Here is a 14,434-nt window from a genome sequence, read left to right as displayed (position 1 = left end):
CGCACACAGATGTATTGCATAAAGCATAAACTGTGTGTGTACAAAGTCAGTGGGTTTGAAAATGTGTACAAAGCTGATTGGACAAATTAATATTCAAAAATTAATTATAAATTGTTTCATGATGTCAAAGTGACGTCGTGCTTCTTGGTTCATTTACGCTGCATGGTCTTTGCTTGGATCAAGTTTCATTTTGCAGAGTGTAAAGTCCATGCCATTCTGGCAGTTGAAAATGTATACACACCTATGGGTAAAAAGAAATATTAAAAATTCAATAAAAAATCAGATGATGGCATCATCATGATGTCATTGCTTATAGACACGTTTTTGTCATCAGGTCTTTGCTTGAGGCGACTTCAATGAAGATTGAACCTTGCAAGGGGACTAAAATGGTCCCAAGAAAAACTGTGTACAAAAGAAACAGGATTTTCACAATTACAAGAAGAAGGAAAAGAAGAAACGAGATGGACGATGTGCCAGGTTTGAAGAAAACCAGCCCAAAGCAAGGACCAAAAGTGCTCTGTAGAACGACCCTGTGTTATGTCTATGGGGAAAAAGTGAAAAACAAAAGAAAAAATATATATATAAAAAAAAAATTGGTAACAAAAACAAAAGCTGTTTTGGGCGGTGACCGAAACAACTGAAAAAAAAAAAAAAGAAGACAGATGGGCGCCGTGTTTGTCAGTGGACAATCACTGAGTTGTTTCGAGAAACTCTTTTGGTTTAATAAAAACTGAACTTGGAATGGGCGGGAATCGAATAGCTGTCGTTAGGTCACGGTTGATTTTTGTAGATCTGTGAAGATTAAGCATAATTATGCACTAATTTTATGTCTGATGATATCATCATGACGCCATTCCTTTATTACATTGTTGGTGTCAGACGCTTTGCTTTGTCAAACTTGAAGATGCAAGATTACCAAGTTTCAAAAAAGCTTTCAAAAATGTGTCCAAAACATATGAGGAAAACTGAAATACAAATAATTCTTTAATAAATTGGTTGATGACGTCATTCAGTACATTTTTGGTGTCCAAGCTTTGCTTTGATCAACTTTGATGGAGATGCAAGATTGCCAAGTACCAAAAACGGCCTTCAAAAACATGTACAAAACATATGGTGAAAAATTACATATTAAAATTCCATAATAAATCGGGAGATAAGATCATGATGACGTCATTATTCGGCATACATCTTCAAGTGGCAGTCTAGCAATGTGCCGGGTTTGAAGGGAATCAGCAAAGGTAAAATGTCATTATCATTACAAGGTCAATTTTTGTCAATATAACTTCCCTTTGACAATTTTATACACAGTGTTGAATTTCATCAAGTGAGAGCCCACTACACTCTTTTGATAATACACATCATACAAATTTGACTGACAGAGATGGCAGAAGCTTTAGAAGGTTAGAGGATTTGGGACTGTTAGGGGTATCGGTATACACAAACAAAGAAACATCAATTTCAAAGATGGGAAGAAAAATACGCAAACATCAATTTTACACTATTCTTCCTAAAGTACATTTCCTTAGTCCAAATTGAAAGTAATTAAACAAAATTATTACTTTTAAAACTGTATCTGCAAGTGCACAGCAGCCCACACTCTGAACATGTATGTTAAGAATTACACTTAAAATACTGAACATTAAAACTTGTCCAGAGGTTGAAGGAAATATCAGGGTTACAGAATCGGTTTTATTTATAAATTATTAAGGGAAAAACTGCATTTGTGCTTGCAGGCATTTTACTATTGTGTATTATGTAAAACTGGCAAAGTTATGCATTTGCCCTGAAGAAATAAGAAGACATGGGAACACACTCAAAATTTCAGGATCTTGTGATGTTGAAACTGTGTGTAATGCTTCTGAGACCTGTGATCACAGTTTCTGCAGTGATCTTGAACAAATATGCAGGGGACATGTACATGTACACACACATGTATATCTCATGTACTGTTGTTTGCAGTTGTTTCAAGTAATATTGGTATTTGATGAAGTCCTTCTGTAGAAAACTCTTGGTATACTTGGGACACCACTTCCTTCATGTATGTGTTGGTGGACATTCTTCTGTGTCATCTAAAAGGGGAAAATATTTGTGCTAAAAGGTGTCAGAATTTCAAGCACTTTTGATGTCACTTGGCTACATATGAGTAGGAATGTTACAATGGGGATCGGACGCATGGATGTTGATCACAGTGAGCGATTTACATTAGTGCATGCATGGGTCCCGTCCCCTCTTTGCTTCATGACTGAATTAATTAGAACTGGGCATCTCTTGTGTGTCAATACGAACAGCAGGCCTTGTCACCGCTAATTACCTTGTTTTTTTCCTTGCTTGGTTTCCAACAGCTTCCTTCATCTTGTGTAGCCATGCTTTTGATATACATGTATATAAGTAACCGCAGTTACGTTGAATTTCATCCCTTGAAACTGTGATCATGGAGAACAGGTTTATCTCCTTTCACTTCAGCAGCAGCATGAAGGATACCTACAACACACAAAGCAAATAAAGAAATTGAAATATTCTGGATGATCAGTTTACATCATGTGATATATTTGTAAGGTGGAACCGCACTGGCTTTCATACATGTACACTGCTCGTGAATAATTTAGTATTGAGAGATTTGCATAAAGTCTATATATGTCAAGGGTCACTGCATGACCTTATTCCTGGTGTACGTGAAAAGGATGTTTTCTCAGTATGGCAGCCCCTGTGCACATGTGCTTGGGAGATACTGCTTGTTAGTAAAATTTCTGCCAAATTTTTGACCCATCGCACGACTGATGCGATGGTATGCACATATGCACATTGACTTTGTCAACTCATGTAGCATACACTTTATACTGCCTTACATGTTTTGTGTGACTGTCAGTGAATCATGGTAGTCACAAACGCCCTTATTGGTTGAATCGATCCGTACGACCGTTCAGTGGAAGACTGGCGCACACATGTGGAGCATTTAGACCAGTACTTTACCCCCAATAACATACAGGACAAAAAAGGTTCCTGCCTTCCTCAGTCTAATTGGCCCCCAAACTGCACACGCTCAATCAGTTGCTTGAGAAGAATCGGAAATGGGCACAGTCTGCAGATTACCAGAAGGCATTTGAAATGGCCAAGTCGCTGATCACATCTGATGAAGTGTAGACGCACTACAATCCTGACTGTCCAATTAAACTCAATCCGTCTTCTAAGCAAACTTCGTCAAAAGCCCATCGAGTTTCAAAATCTCATTGGTAATCTCATTGGACTGTGTAGGTTTGGCGTTTACTTCCCCCTGCAATAAAAAGGCCAATTTGAACAATAAAAAGAGCAATTGATACAATGTAAAGAGCAATAAAAAGAACGATTTGAGCAATAAACAGAGCAATTTGAACAATAAAAACAGCAACTTATACATTAAAAGGACCAATTTATACAATAAAAAGACCAACTGAAAAATACAAAGTTCATTTTGAACAATAAAAATAAAACATCCGTTTGAGCAATGAAAAGAGTATATTTTAACAATGAAAAGATCAATTTACACCATACAAAAATTAATTTGAACGATAAAAAGAACAATTTGAACAATGAAAAGAGTAAAAAAGTAATAAAACGAGTAAAAGAGCAATACAAAGAGCAGTTTGAGCAATAAAAAGACCAATGTGAACAATAAACAATGAAATATGCAAATCAGAAGCAGTAAATACATGTATATTTAAGATATAGTCGATTTCATTTGTTTCATGGAAAACGATGGAAAACTTGATACAGGCATGAACGTCAACAAAGCCTTGAATAGAGTTTTGCCTAAACATGCTGAAAAATTTGCCGGACTGTTTCATGATGAAGAGGAGCATGCCTAAAAGATAACAGTCTGTAGAGACAAATGGCTCCAACAAGAATGAGTACATGTAATGCCTCTGATTTCAAAGTAAACAAACTTTCGGTAATCACCCTTGTAGTAATTCTTAAAATTACTAAGATAATTACTGTAAAAAAATCAATGATGAACAATGGGAAACAAAACGGTACCAGTACCAACCTATCAAAAACCAATATGTGAAGTCCACTGAATTTTTTTTGTGTTATACTTATCGGTACGGCTATCGAATATAATTCTCAGTTCGGATACTGGCCAGAACTTCTGCACAATATTCCAAATCACGACGAATAAATCTAACCCTTTGCTACGTGCTAAAAATCCCCAACTGACGTCATGCCACCCCCAAGAATTCGTAGTTTTATAAAATGCTGTATTTTACATTTAGGTTCCACAAAAAAGAACAACAGTAACGCTCCACTGTGACTGAATTTGTAAAACGTCTACATGTACAGGGTATCAAACCGCCATAAAACATCCGTTCAAAGAATTTTTAAAATTCTGCCATAGCCCAAACCATATACCTGTACAGGGTAACCGATGTAAAACACTCTAGTTCAAAGGAGTAAAAATTCAGCTAGGGACAACAAAGTCTTCTTCCCGTATCAATCAAATCTTGGTAGCCATAGTAAGCTAAACGCAAGCTCGTTAGCCCGTGGGCGCCCTCTCTCCTTTAGTGTCCAAAGGTTAAGTCGGACCAACGCTCACTTCCAACATACACAATGTAATCATTAACACAATAGTCTGCCCATACAGTTCACCCACTATGTACAGTCCATTGTCTAGGGATTACCCCTCTCATTACCCAGCAGGAGCTGTCTATTGTGTAAGTATTATCGCTCCCTACTCCTTAATTACCTTAGGATCTCCTGGTGGACCAGTCAGTGTGCCATCGCACATGACATGACTCATCCTATTTCATTATGTTGTGCCATAATTTCATAAGCAAGGTCAAATTGTGCCAAACATGAACTTTTCATCTATTCTAGTTTATTTCAAAGGGAATCCACCATGCCCGATTTGAAAAGCATGTCCATACAAGCACAAGTACATAAATCCTACAATAGCATTTTATACATTTTATTTGCACGGCTCGTACCGTCTTGTATTGTTGGCATAAAGTTGAAAATATAATACCTAGGCCTATACAGCAAAATAAAAGAATTCAAAAGAACAATTTAATTAATCATAAGTACATTCCTCACTTATTGAAAACCCCTACTAGACATGGTACGGGCCGGCTCCTCAAATTATGCAAATCAGGCAGTCAATCAGCAAAATCCAGCATTCTGATTGGTCGAGAGAATCAGGAAAACCTAGAAAAAGGGCATGGTTTTCTCTATACAGACATGGTGCACTACTCGCCTCATCATATGGATTGGGAGCAGTCATGTCCCATGTAATGCCCTACAACACAGAGAGACCAGTCGCCGAAGCTTCCCACACACTTTCCTCCGCAGTGCGAAATTACTCACAAATTGACAAGGAAGCCCTAGTGCTCATATGGAGGGTCAAGAAGTTCAATGACTATCTACAGGGAAGGAAACTTACCTCGCTGACTGATCATCAACCGCTCACTTCCATATTTCACCCCGCTAAAAGTCTTCCTATAACAACAGCATCACGTTTGGTGCGATATGCCATCTTCCTTGCAAGTCACGACTATGAGATTGAGTACAAGAGTACTACCAAATACTGCAATGCAGATGGACTCTCACGACTGCCAGTACCTGAAGTCAGGGTTGAGCACACTGACCGGGATGATCTTCTGCACATACCGCAGCTTGAGAAAATGCCAGTTACAAGTTCTCAAGTACACAAGGAGACATCACGCCCCCCAAAAGCTTGTGAATATACTATGAAGGGGTGGCCACATTTGCATGATACAGAGCTCAATCCCTTCTATGCACACAGGAATGAACTTTCACTGCATGCTGGATGCCTCATGTGGTAATCCCATCAAAGCTACGTGAGCAGGTTCTCAATGAGCTACATGAGGGCCACCTAGGGTTTGTGAAAATGAAAACCCTAGTATGTGGGTATGCATGGTGGCCTGGCATTGACAGTAACATAGAACAGCTTGCCATGGATTGTGCTGGTTGCCAACAAGTCTAACACAATCCGAAGTCAGCACCACTACACACATGGGAATGGCCAACAACCCCATGTGTAACCAAGTGGGATTAGATGGAGATATTTAAGTTATGCAACAGGGCTACAGAGAGGGAAGACCCAGTGAGCAACCAGATTTATAGAAGAGGATTTTATTAGAAAATAGATTTCCCCCCCCCAAAAAAATTACACAATTTGGGTGCATACAGCAGCAATTACATGTAAGTTATGCTACCGGTTTGTACAGATCAATAAACGGCTGTCAATTTGTGGCAGTATCCAACACTGAGGGATTTTGAAGACTCAGTGGCAATCAAGACTGCAAAAAGGGAAGGAGGTTCAGGTGTATAATGGATGAAACACGCAGTCTTCCACAATCTGTGCCTGTCCTGATGCCAACAATCTAGCACCACAAAACCTACAATGACTGAACATCAAAAATATTTTGGAGCAGTATCCACGAGTGTGAATATGTGGCAATAGTGTGTGACGCAGGCAAAACCAGAGAAGTCAGAAAAGACATGTGTTCTCCTTGGAGTTTGGAGGTATTCTCCCTGAAAAATGTGCATTTTCGAGCCAAGAAGACTACTGTGTGGCCAATGCATAATAGTGGATCAGCGTCGATAAGATAAAAGTTCAACAATACACAAAATTTGGTTGACAAAACACAGAAGGGTGTTTGCAAGACCCTCTATGAGTGCACATGTTGCCAATACATAATAGTGCGTCAGTGTTGCTAAAAATAAAATGCCGAACAACACACGCAATTTGTATGACAAGGAATGGCAGGGCATTCACAATGCTGTCTACGAGTACACATGTTGTTAATTTGCGTAGAGTTGCATGGAATGTATTTACAGAAAACTACCGTTCGAGGGCGCACTGTATTTGATGGGCTGTGTTGTGGGAATCAAATTCTATCGAGATCAAAGTCTAGTGGAAAAGTGTGTAGAAGAAAGAATGAAAAATGTGTAATTGAGGGACCTGTTGACCATAAGAGAAATAGGTCGACTGGTCACACTTGACAGCGAATTCACATTGATTACGCTGGGCTTTTCCTTGGTCAAATGTTTCTGGTGGTAGTGGATGCGCATTCCAAGTGGCCTGAAGTTGTGGACACCAAATCTTCAGATTCTGCCCGAACAATTGAAATCCTGCATGGTATTTTCGTACGGAATGGAGTGTCAAAGCAACATGTGAGCGATAATGGCACACAGTCCACATCGCAGGAGTTCCAGACATTTCTAAAGCGCAACGGGGTAAAACACATCACGACTGCCCCATATCACCCATCCACGAACGGCCTCACAGAAGGCTTTGTTCAAACCATCAAACAAGCATTGAAATTGATGGAGGGGGAGAAAGGATCTACATCAGCCAAGTTGGCTAACTTTACGTTTGCATACCAAAATTCCCCACACAGCACAACAGGAGAGTCCCCAGCAATGCTGTTAATTGGGAGAAGCCTGCGTTCACAGTTGGATATCCTGAAAGCCGATATTTGCTGCCATGTCAATGACAAGCAGATAGACCAGGCATCACTTGAGTTTCACATTGGCCAGACTGTTTCTGTTCGTGACTATTGAGGCAAGCAGAAATGGATAACCAGTGTTGCACATGCTCGCACTGGACGTTTGTCCTATGAAGTTGTATTGGCCCAAACATGATCTGGCACCAACATGTTGATCAACTCCTCGACTGCAACACAGGGAGACCCCCAGATCTGATCATGCGTGAAACGCACGATATCATACAAGAGATTGTGACACCAGTAATGGACAGTCCCACACCACCACCCGCAGAGCAAGAACTCACCTCACCTAGCGAAACAACCTTGCCTCGCAAAACACCATCAACCTCAGACACTTCGCCAGGTGGGCCACATATTGTTGAAGGCCGCTACCCCTCACGCAAATGCAAACCTCCAGATAAACTGAATCTATAGCTGACTGCCAAATAGATTTCGTTTAAACACCCACTATATTTCTCAACCATGGACAAAGTCATTACTTAAGTAGTAGTTAAAGTTAAACAGAGAAGAAAAACAGTTTTCGTTCGTGGAAGTTCAAGTTAGAGTGTAATTTAAAAAAAAAAAAAAAAAAATGCCATCACCAGCAAGGACATGGTTATGATCCAGCTTTTATTTCCTCTTGTACATGTTCTTTTGAACAGATTACAGGACTGTTATTTCAGGCTCCAATAATTCAAAGGATAGACCATGTACACATTTGCATCTGGACTCATGGAACATTTAAATAATTGTTATAATTTGTGGGGAGGAGATGTGATATATTTGTAAGGTGGAACCGCACTTCCTTTAATACATGTACACTGCTCATGAATAATTTAGTATTGAGTGATTTGCATACAGTCAATATATTGTAACGGAATCCATGAAGGACCCCGATAACAAACGTGGGATCAAAGAAAATAACTAAAATGTATGATACTTGGCCAACTTGCCAATCTGCAGAAATCTTTCAGCGGCTTATCTATTTTCAAATCAAGTAATTAATCACACAGGAATATGGCTATAAAGATAACAAATTAACTTAACTACAAGTAGTTGCTCCCTGCATGGTTGACATTAAATATGCTCCTGCACATGTTGGCCATTTTAAATCACACACATGTGAACACAAACTACCTCATACCCAAAGCGGGCAATGCCTTCCCCCCAGAAATGGACCTGTAACAGACAAATATACCCAGGCCACAATGCACAAGAGCATAGCAGTCCAGATATAAGGAATGGCTGGAGCGGAGTATCCGAGGTTTTTGTTAAAGAAATAAACACAAAAACTTACATACAGAAAAGATACAGTGGACTTGGTGGTCTTCAGTGCTGGAGTGCTTGATGATGGCAGATTTCTCGAGATCCCCCCGTCGTCCATGGGCTCGGTGTTCGTTGAGTCTGGTGGTGAGATCTCTGCCAGTCTCGCCGATATACACCTTGCCGCATTCGCAGGGGATCCTGTAGACGCCTGGCTTGGTCTTGGGGTCTTGCTTGTCCTTGTGTGACTGGAGAGCTGCTTGGATCTTCTTGGGGGCGGTATGGAAGACTTTGATGCCATGGTGTAGAAGGATGCGCTGGATCCGGTGGGAGGTATTGCCTATGTAGGGGAGGGTGACAGAACTAATGTGCCTAATGGGTTGACCTTGGGTATGGGAGACCCGCTGGTCTGGAGGGGGTCTAGGGTCTTGGGTCTTGATCTGTCTTGACTTGAATCCGTTCCGCTGTAGTGCTGTGGAGATGTGATGAAGTTCCAGTTGCAGGTGGTCTTGGTCGCAGATGTTGTATGCTCGGCGCACGAGGGTTCTGTTGACGGAGGCCTTGATGCTGGGATGGTGGAAAGACCGGTTGTTTAGGTAGCGGTCGGTGTGTGTTGGCTTCCTATACACTGTGCGGGATAGGGTGCCATCTTGTGATCTTGAAACCTCGACATCCAAGAATGCAATGCGACCGTCTTGTTCCTGCTCCATGGTGAACTGGATGTCGTTGTGTTGGCTGTTGAGGTGTTGAAGAAACAGCTGGAGGTCTTGTGGGCTGTGTGGCCAGACGACGAAAGTGTCGTCCACATACCGGATCCATACGCTGGGCTTGAGGTCTGCGTAGAAGAGGGCTGTCTGCTCAAATTCTTCCATGAACAGGTCTGCCAGAACCGGGGATAGAGGCGATCCCATGGAGGTTCCGGAAGACTGCTCGAAGAATTTGGCTCTCCACTGGAAGCAGGAAGATGTTACGCAGCTGCTCAGGAGATCGTGGATTTGATGTGGTGTGAGGTTGGTCCGGTCGCTGAGTGAGGGATCTTGAAGTAACCTGTCCTTGGCGATGGTGCATGCTTCGAATGTGGGAACATTAGTGAAGAGCGAGACCACATCGAAGCTGACCATTATGTCTGTGGGGCGTAGAGACAACCCGTCGATGAACTGGGCGAACTGGTCCGAGTTCTTGATATGATGTGGGGTGTTGCCAACCAGAGGGTGAAGGATCTTGGTGAGGTGCCTGGCAGTGTTGTAGGTGGGGCCACCTCGGGAAGCTACGATGGGTCGGAGTGGGATACCGGTCTTGTGTATCTTGGGCTGGCCGAAGAATCTTGGACATCTTGAACTTGAGGGTCGAAGCTGTCGGTATAGGGCCATGGAGATGCTGTCTGACCATTGGAGGGCTAGGAGCTTAGCCTGGAATCTCTTTTGGATGGAAGGTATGGGGTTCTTGTGAAGGGGCCGGTAGGCACCCGACTCAAGAATATCCCGCACCTTACGGTCATAGTCAGCTTTGTCCATGACGACAGTTGCGTTCCCCTTGTCTGCAGCGAGGATGTGGATGGAGTGATCTCTACGTAGGCTGTTGATGGCTTGCTGTTCGGTCTTAGAGATGTTGGGCTTGACGGGCTTGTGGTTCTTGAGGGCTTGGCTGATGTGGAGGCGGGCGTCGTCCGCAGCACTCTTGTTCAGGTGGCGAAGGGCTGGCTCAACAGACTGGATGATGTCTGCTACTGGAGGGGACCGCGGGACCAAGGCGAAGTTCATACCGAGGGCAAGGACTTTGGATTCCGTGGGTGACAAGTGGCGGTGACTGAGATTGACCACGGTTTGCCTTGTGAATGCAGCTTGTGAACGGAGGTGGGGCTTGGTGGGGTATGGACATGAGGATATAGAAGATCCTATAGTCCGACTGGGAATATGGGATTTACTCTGGTTCTTGGAGAGGCGACGGAATTTCTTGATCTGTCGGCGGCGAGTTGATCTGAAGACATGGTGGCAGACACTGTCTGTCATTCTCTTGATCTTGGTGAAGTCTTCAGTCGAAACCGCTGTAGCGATGTGATTCTGTGCTGTGGAAAGTTGTCTGTCTAGGTGTGCCAGGGTCGATCTTGTGGCTTGGATGCGGTGTCGGAGAAGGGCTAGGCTGGACTGGTGAAGAATACCCTGAGACTTCGTGTTCCGGATGGGATCTCGGACGCGAAAGCCAGGAGGCAAAATGTTGGTATCACGGCATCGTTTCAGGAAGGCTAGGTTGTTGATGAATTTCGAGCGCTTGATGGAACAACGCTCAAAGCACCTAACTTGTGCGCAGGTCTGCTCCCCGTAGAGCGATCGTAGATAAGTCTTGAAGGTTTGCATGGTGAATAGGTACAATAGAAAGTAGGTTTGCGGTAGCACCATGGACGTATCTCTTTTGTGAGTATTTGCGGTTCTGAAAAGAACCAGTGGTACTCGACGTTTCGAGCAGTATGCTCTGCTCGTCATCAGGAGAATGCCGGATACTGACTGGGAGTGGAGTTTCACTCATACTCTAACTGGGAACAAAGTTGGCAAGATCACAAGGAACACTGGCATGGCACATAGTTCATGCAAATCAAATGATTGATTTCTTTTTCAAGGTTTTACTGAAAATTGAATTGTGGTTTCCAATTATTTACCTTGACCCACCAACCTTTTGGAAAACAAAATTGAAATTCCATTACAGAAAACAACTCACCTCTGTTTACTTACATTTGCATATCAGCATGCATATGTGCTCACTGCATGTCCCCCCAAAAGGGCTGTGTAACACAACTACCTGCCCTAATTTTTTTCAGTGACACATACAGTGTGCATCATGTGTGTTCTAAAGCTCTGTATCCAAATTTTGCTGTGCTCAATAATTGCAGATGACACCTAAACAAGACACAGGCCCTTAAGTTCAAGCCATGCATTTTGTAAATCACCCTGTCTCTCTAAGCCTGATCAGTATTCCAAGTGTGATATTTCCACCGCAATGACCGAGACTACCTTGCCAGGTTTATCGGTTGGACATTCACGAGGGAGGGGCCGTCAACCATTCACACCCAGCACTGCTCCTTGGGAAATCATGCCTACCTTGAGTAGCCTGTGAAAGCACGCAAAAGCTGCGGAGTCCGACGTCTAGGTGTATATGGGACAGCAGGCTCTGGTGCTTGATGCCGTGAGCTCAGCCTGCAGTCAGACCAACCCTGTCCAGTCACAGAGGCCAGGGGCAACATCACCACCACCATCAACATCATCATCACATTTCAGCCACGGTACATCAGCCTCTTGGTTGCATTCTCAGCCACTTTTTTTCCAGTGGGATGCATCGTTTTCGACCTCGTTCTCATCCTAATGCTTGGTCCTATTTTTCAAATGATCCCTCTCAGTTCGGCTACGATCCAGAGTTTTGTTTCCCATGGGCTGTTCCTGTCATTACACACTGCATCATAGGAATTCTCAACATTTTGCAAGGGCTGATGATGTATTTGATCTCCCTAGACACAGGGCCTGTCTTCCACTTTGTTCCGATGACCGCCATTGTGTCTCGTTTGAACCATCAGCTTCCAACCTTTTTGCTTGCGACATGCTCTCCCTGGCTTGCAAGGTGGATACACTCAGCTTCAACTGGTCGGGAAATAATGCCTACATGTGTGTCTTCCCACCGATCTCTGTGCTACATCAGCTGTTCACTAAATAGAGGCAGAATTGTTCAGAGTCATCCGCATTGCCTTGTTCTGGCCATGACAGCCTTGGTTCCCTTGTCTTCTGAACCTGCCTGTTCATCCACCAATCATTCTCTCAAACCACTGGGACCTTCTGACTCAACCCAGGTCTCAAATTGTACATGCAGACCCAATGTTTCTGTGCCTGGATGCTATCAAAATCTCCATCAGAGCAGCTGCCTTTCAGAAGAAGCTACAGCCTTGGCAGCCATGAGTAGATAGGGGTCCACTAGACAAACTTGTGATAGTCAACTTTGCCACTTCACCAAGTGGTGTGAGAAAAGAGCTATCAATCCCATTATGCATCTATAACTGCTACTGAGCATTTTCTCCACCTTTTCAACACCGTCTTCAAATCTCCACTATCAAGGGTTATAGATCAGCCATTGGTGTTATCCATCAGGGTTCCACAATGGTTTCACTCTCTTCAAACTCATCAATATCACATTTGCTGCAAGGCATGTTTCTAGAGCTTCATGTTTCTAGTTCATCCATTCTTGGGATCTAGGTACTGTTCTTGCATCCTTATCCAAGGCTTTCTTTGAATTGGCAGGGAATTCATCTTCGCATCAGCTGACAATAAAAAACAGATCTTTATTGGTTGCCACCAAATTTTCATTCTGTAGTAGAGGATAAACAGTGGTGCCCCTTGCAAGCCATCAAGTACTACATTGCTTGCACTCAGCTATTACAAAATGATATCAAGCAGTAGTGTATCACAACCGTCCAGCCACAATGTCTGGTCTCTGTGACCATAATCGCTGTATAGGTTTTGCAGGCAATAACAAGACCTTTTGATAATCGAGGATTGACGTCTAAAGCCGGCAAGACACGCAATATTTCAACCTCTCGGACCCACCTGCTTGGATTTTGATTACCTGATATTATGAAAGTGGCCTGCTGGAAGAACCCAACCACTTTCACATCATGCTTCCTCTACTAGATGTGGTTCCAACTGAAGGACTTATGAGTTGGAAAGATCAGCAGCCCACAAAACTCGCAAAGCTTCTCACAACTAGATAGGCAGCTCCCAAGTATGAATCCTGCATGTCCCTTTTCTCCCTCATAATTAGGTAATGGTGCTACTCTACAAATGTAGGTAAACAGAGGTGAGTTGTTTTCTGTAAAGGAATTTCAATTATCCAAGGTGTTTTTCCATTCTATCAAGAAAACACTCACTCTGTAGCCCCCCCCCATTTACATTTTTAAAAGGGAGAAGAAAGCCCAAAAAAACGAGCACAAGATTTTGTGTTTCACAGCCCTTGGTGGACATGCAGTGAGCATGGAGGGTGTGGCTTGAGCAACATTTTTAACAAATTTCCTTGTGCGTGTGCACTGATATGCCAATGTAGGTAAACAGAGGCGAGTGTTGTCTCAATAGAAGGAAAAAGCTCTCTCACTAGAATGGAAACTATCTTTGGAATTTTGGAATTTAAAACATCCAAAATTGTGCATGGCCTCCAATCTGCTTGAGGGATAGAGACAGACATGTGGATAACCAGAGATATCTACACATGGATTTTCAGGAAAGCTTGTTGACAAAGCTTTCTGTTTAATGTGTCTACTTTGAGTTCACTTTCCACTACCGAAAACAGTCACCTCTTTTTCTGCATTTTCTTTGTTGTTTACTCCACAAAACAAATAAATGAAATGAAGTGAGTTGTGGTAAATAAACTGGGTAGGCATAGTATCTTACTTTTAACTCGTCTGCTCCACCTTAGTTGACTTCAAGGTGGAAGGTCCTCAAATGAGAATTTCATCACCCCATGTTCTCTTTCCAGACTGTTCTGAATTACATTCAGGAGGATATGAGTCCCACAATATGGGATTGCCTTTTCCTGTTAGGCCAGTACCTCCTTTTTTGTGTGTGTTTGGTCTGTGTTCTCTTTGATGTTAATGCTTGTCCATTCCATTCCCAATTGAACACAAAGTTAATGTTGTAAAGCAAAGGAGTGAAGTGGATTTG

The 14,434-nt window shown here is 42.7% G+C and overlaps 1 protein-coding gene across 8 annotated transcripts in view; it reads left to right on the top strand.

Annotated features, from left to right (window-relative positions):
• The window catches only part of LOC110987750 (uncharacterized), a 523,067-nt gene that overhangs the window by 376,840 nt on the left and 131,793 nt on the right, over window positions 1-14,434 (top strand). The window lies entirely within an intron of this gene.

This window comes from Acanthaster planci, linkage group LG06 (assembly GCF_054643075.1).
Source record: "Acanthaster planci isolate LZ-2023a linkage group LG06, COTS_SCS, whole genome shotgun sequence".
Classification (NCBI taxonomy): domain Eukaryota; kingdom Metazoa; phylum Echinodermata; class Asteroidea; order Valvatida; family Acanthasteridae; genus Acanthaster; species Acanthaster planci.
Note: the sequence above shows the minus strand (reverse complement) of the source record. Positions and strands in the feature narration are given on the sequence as shown.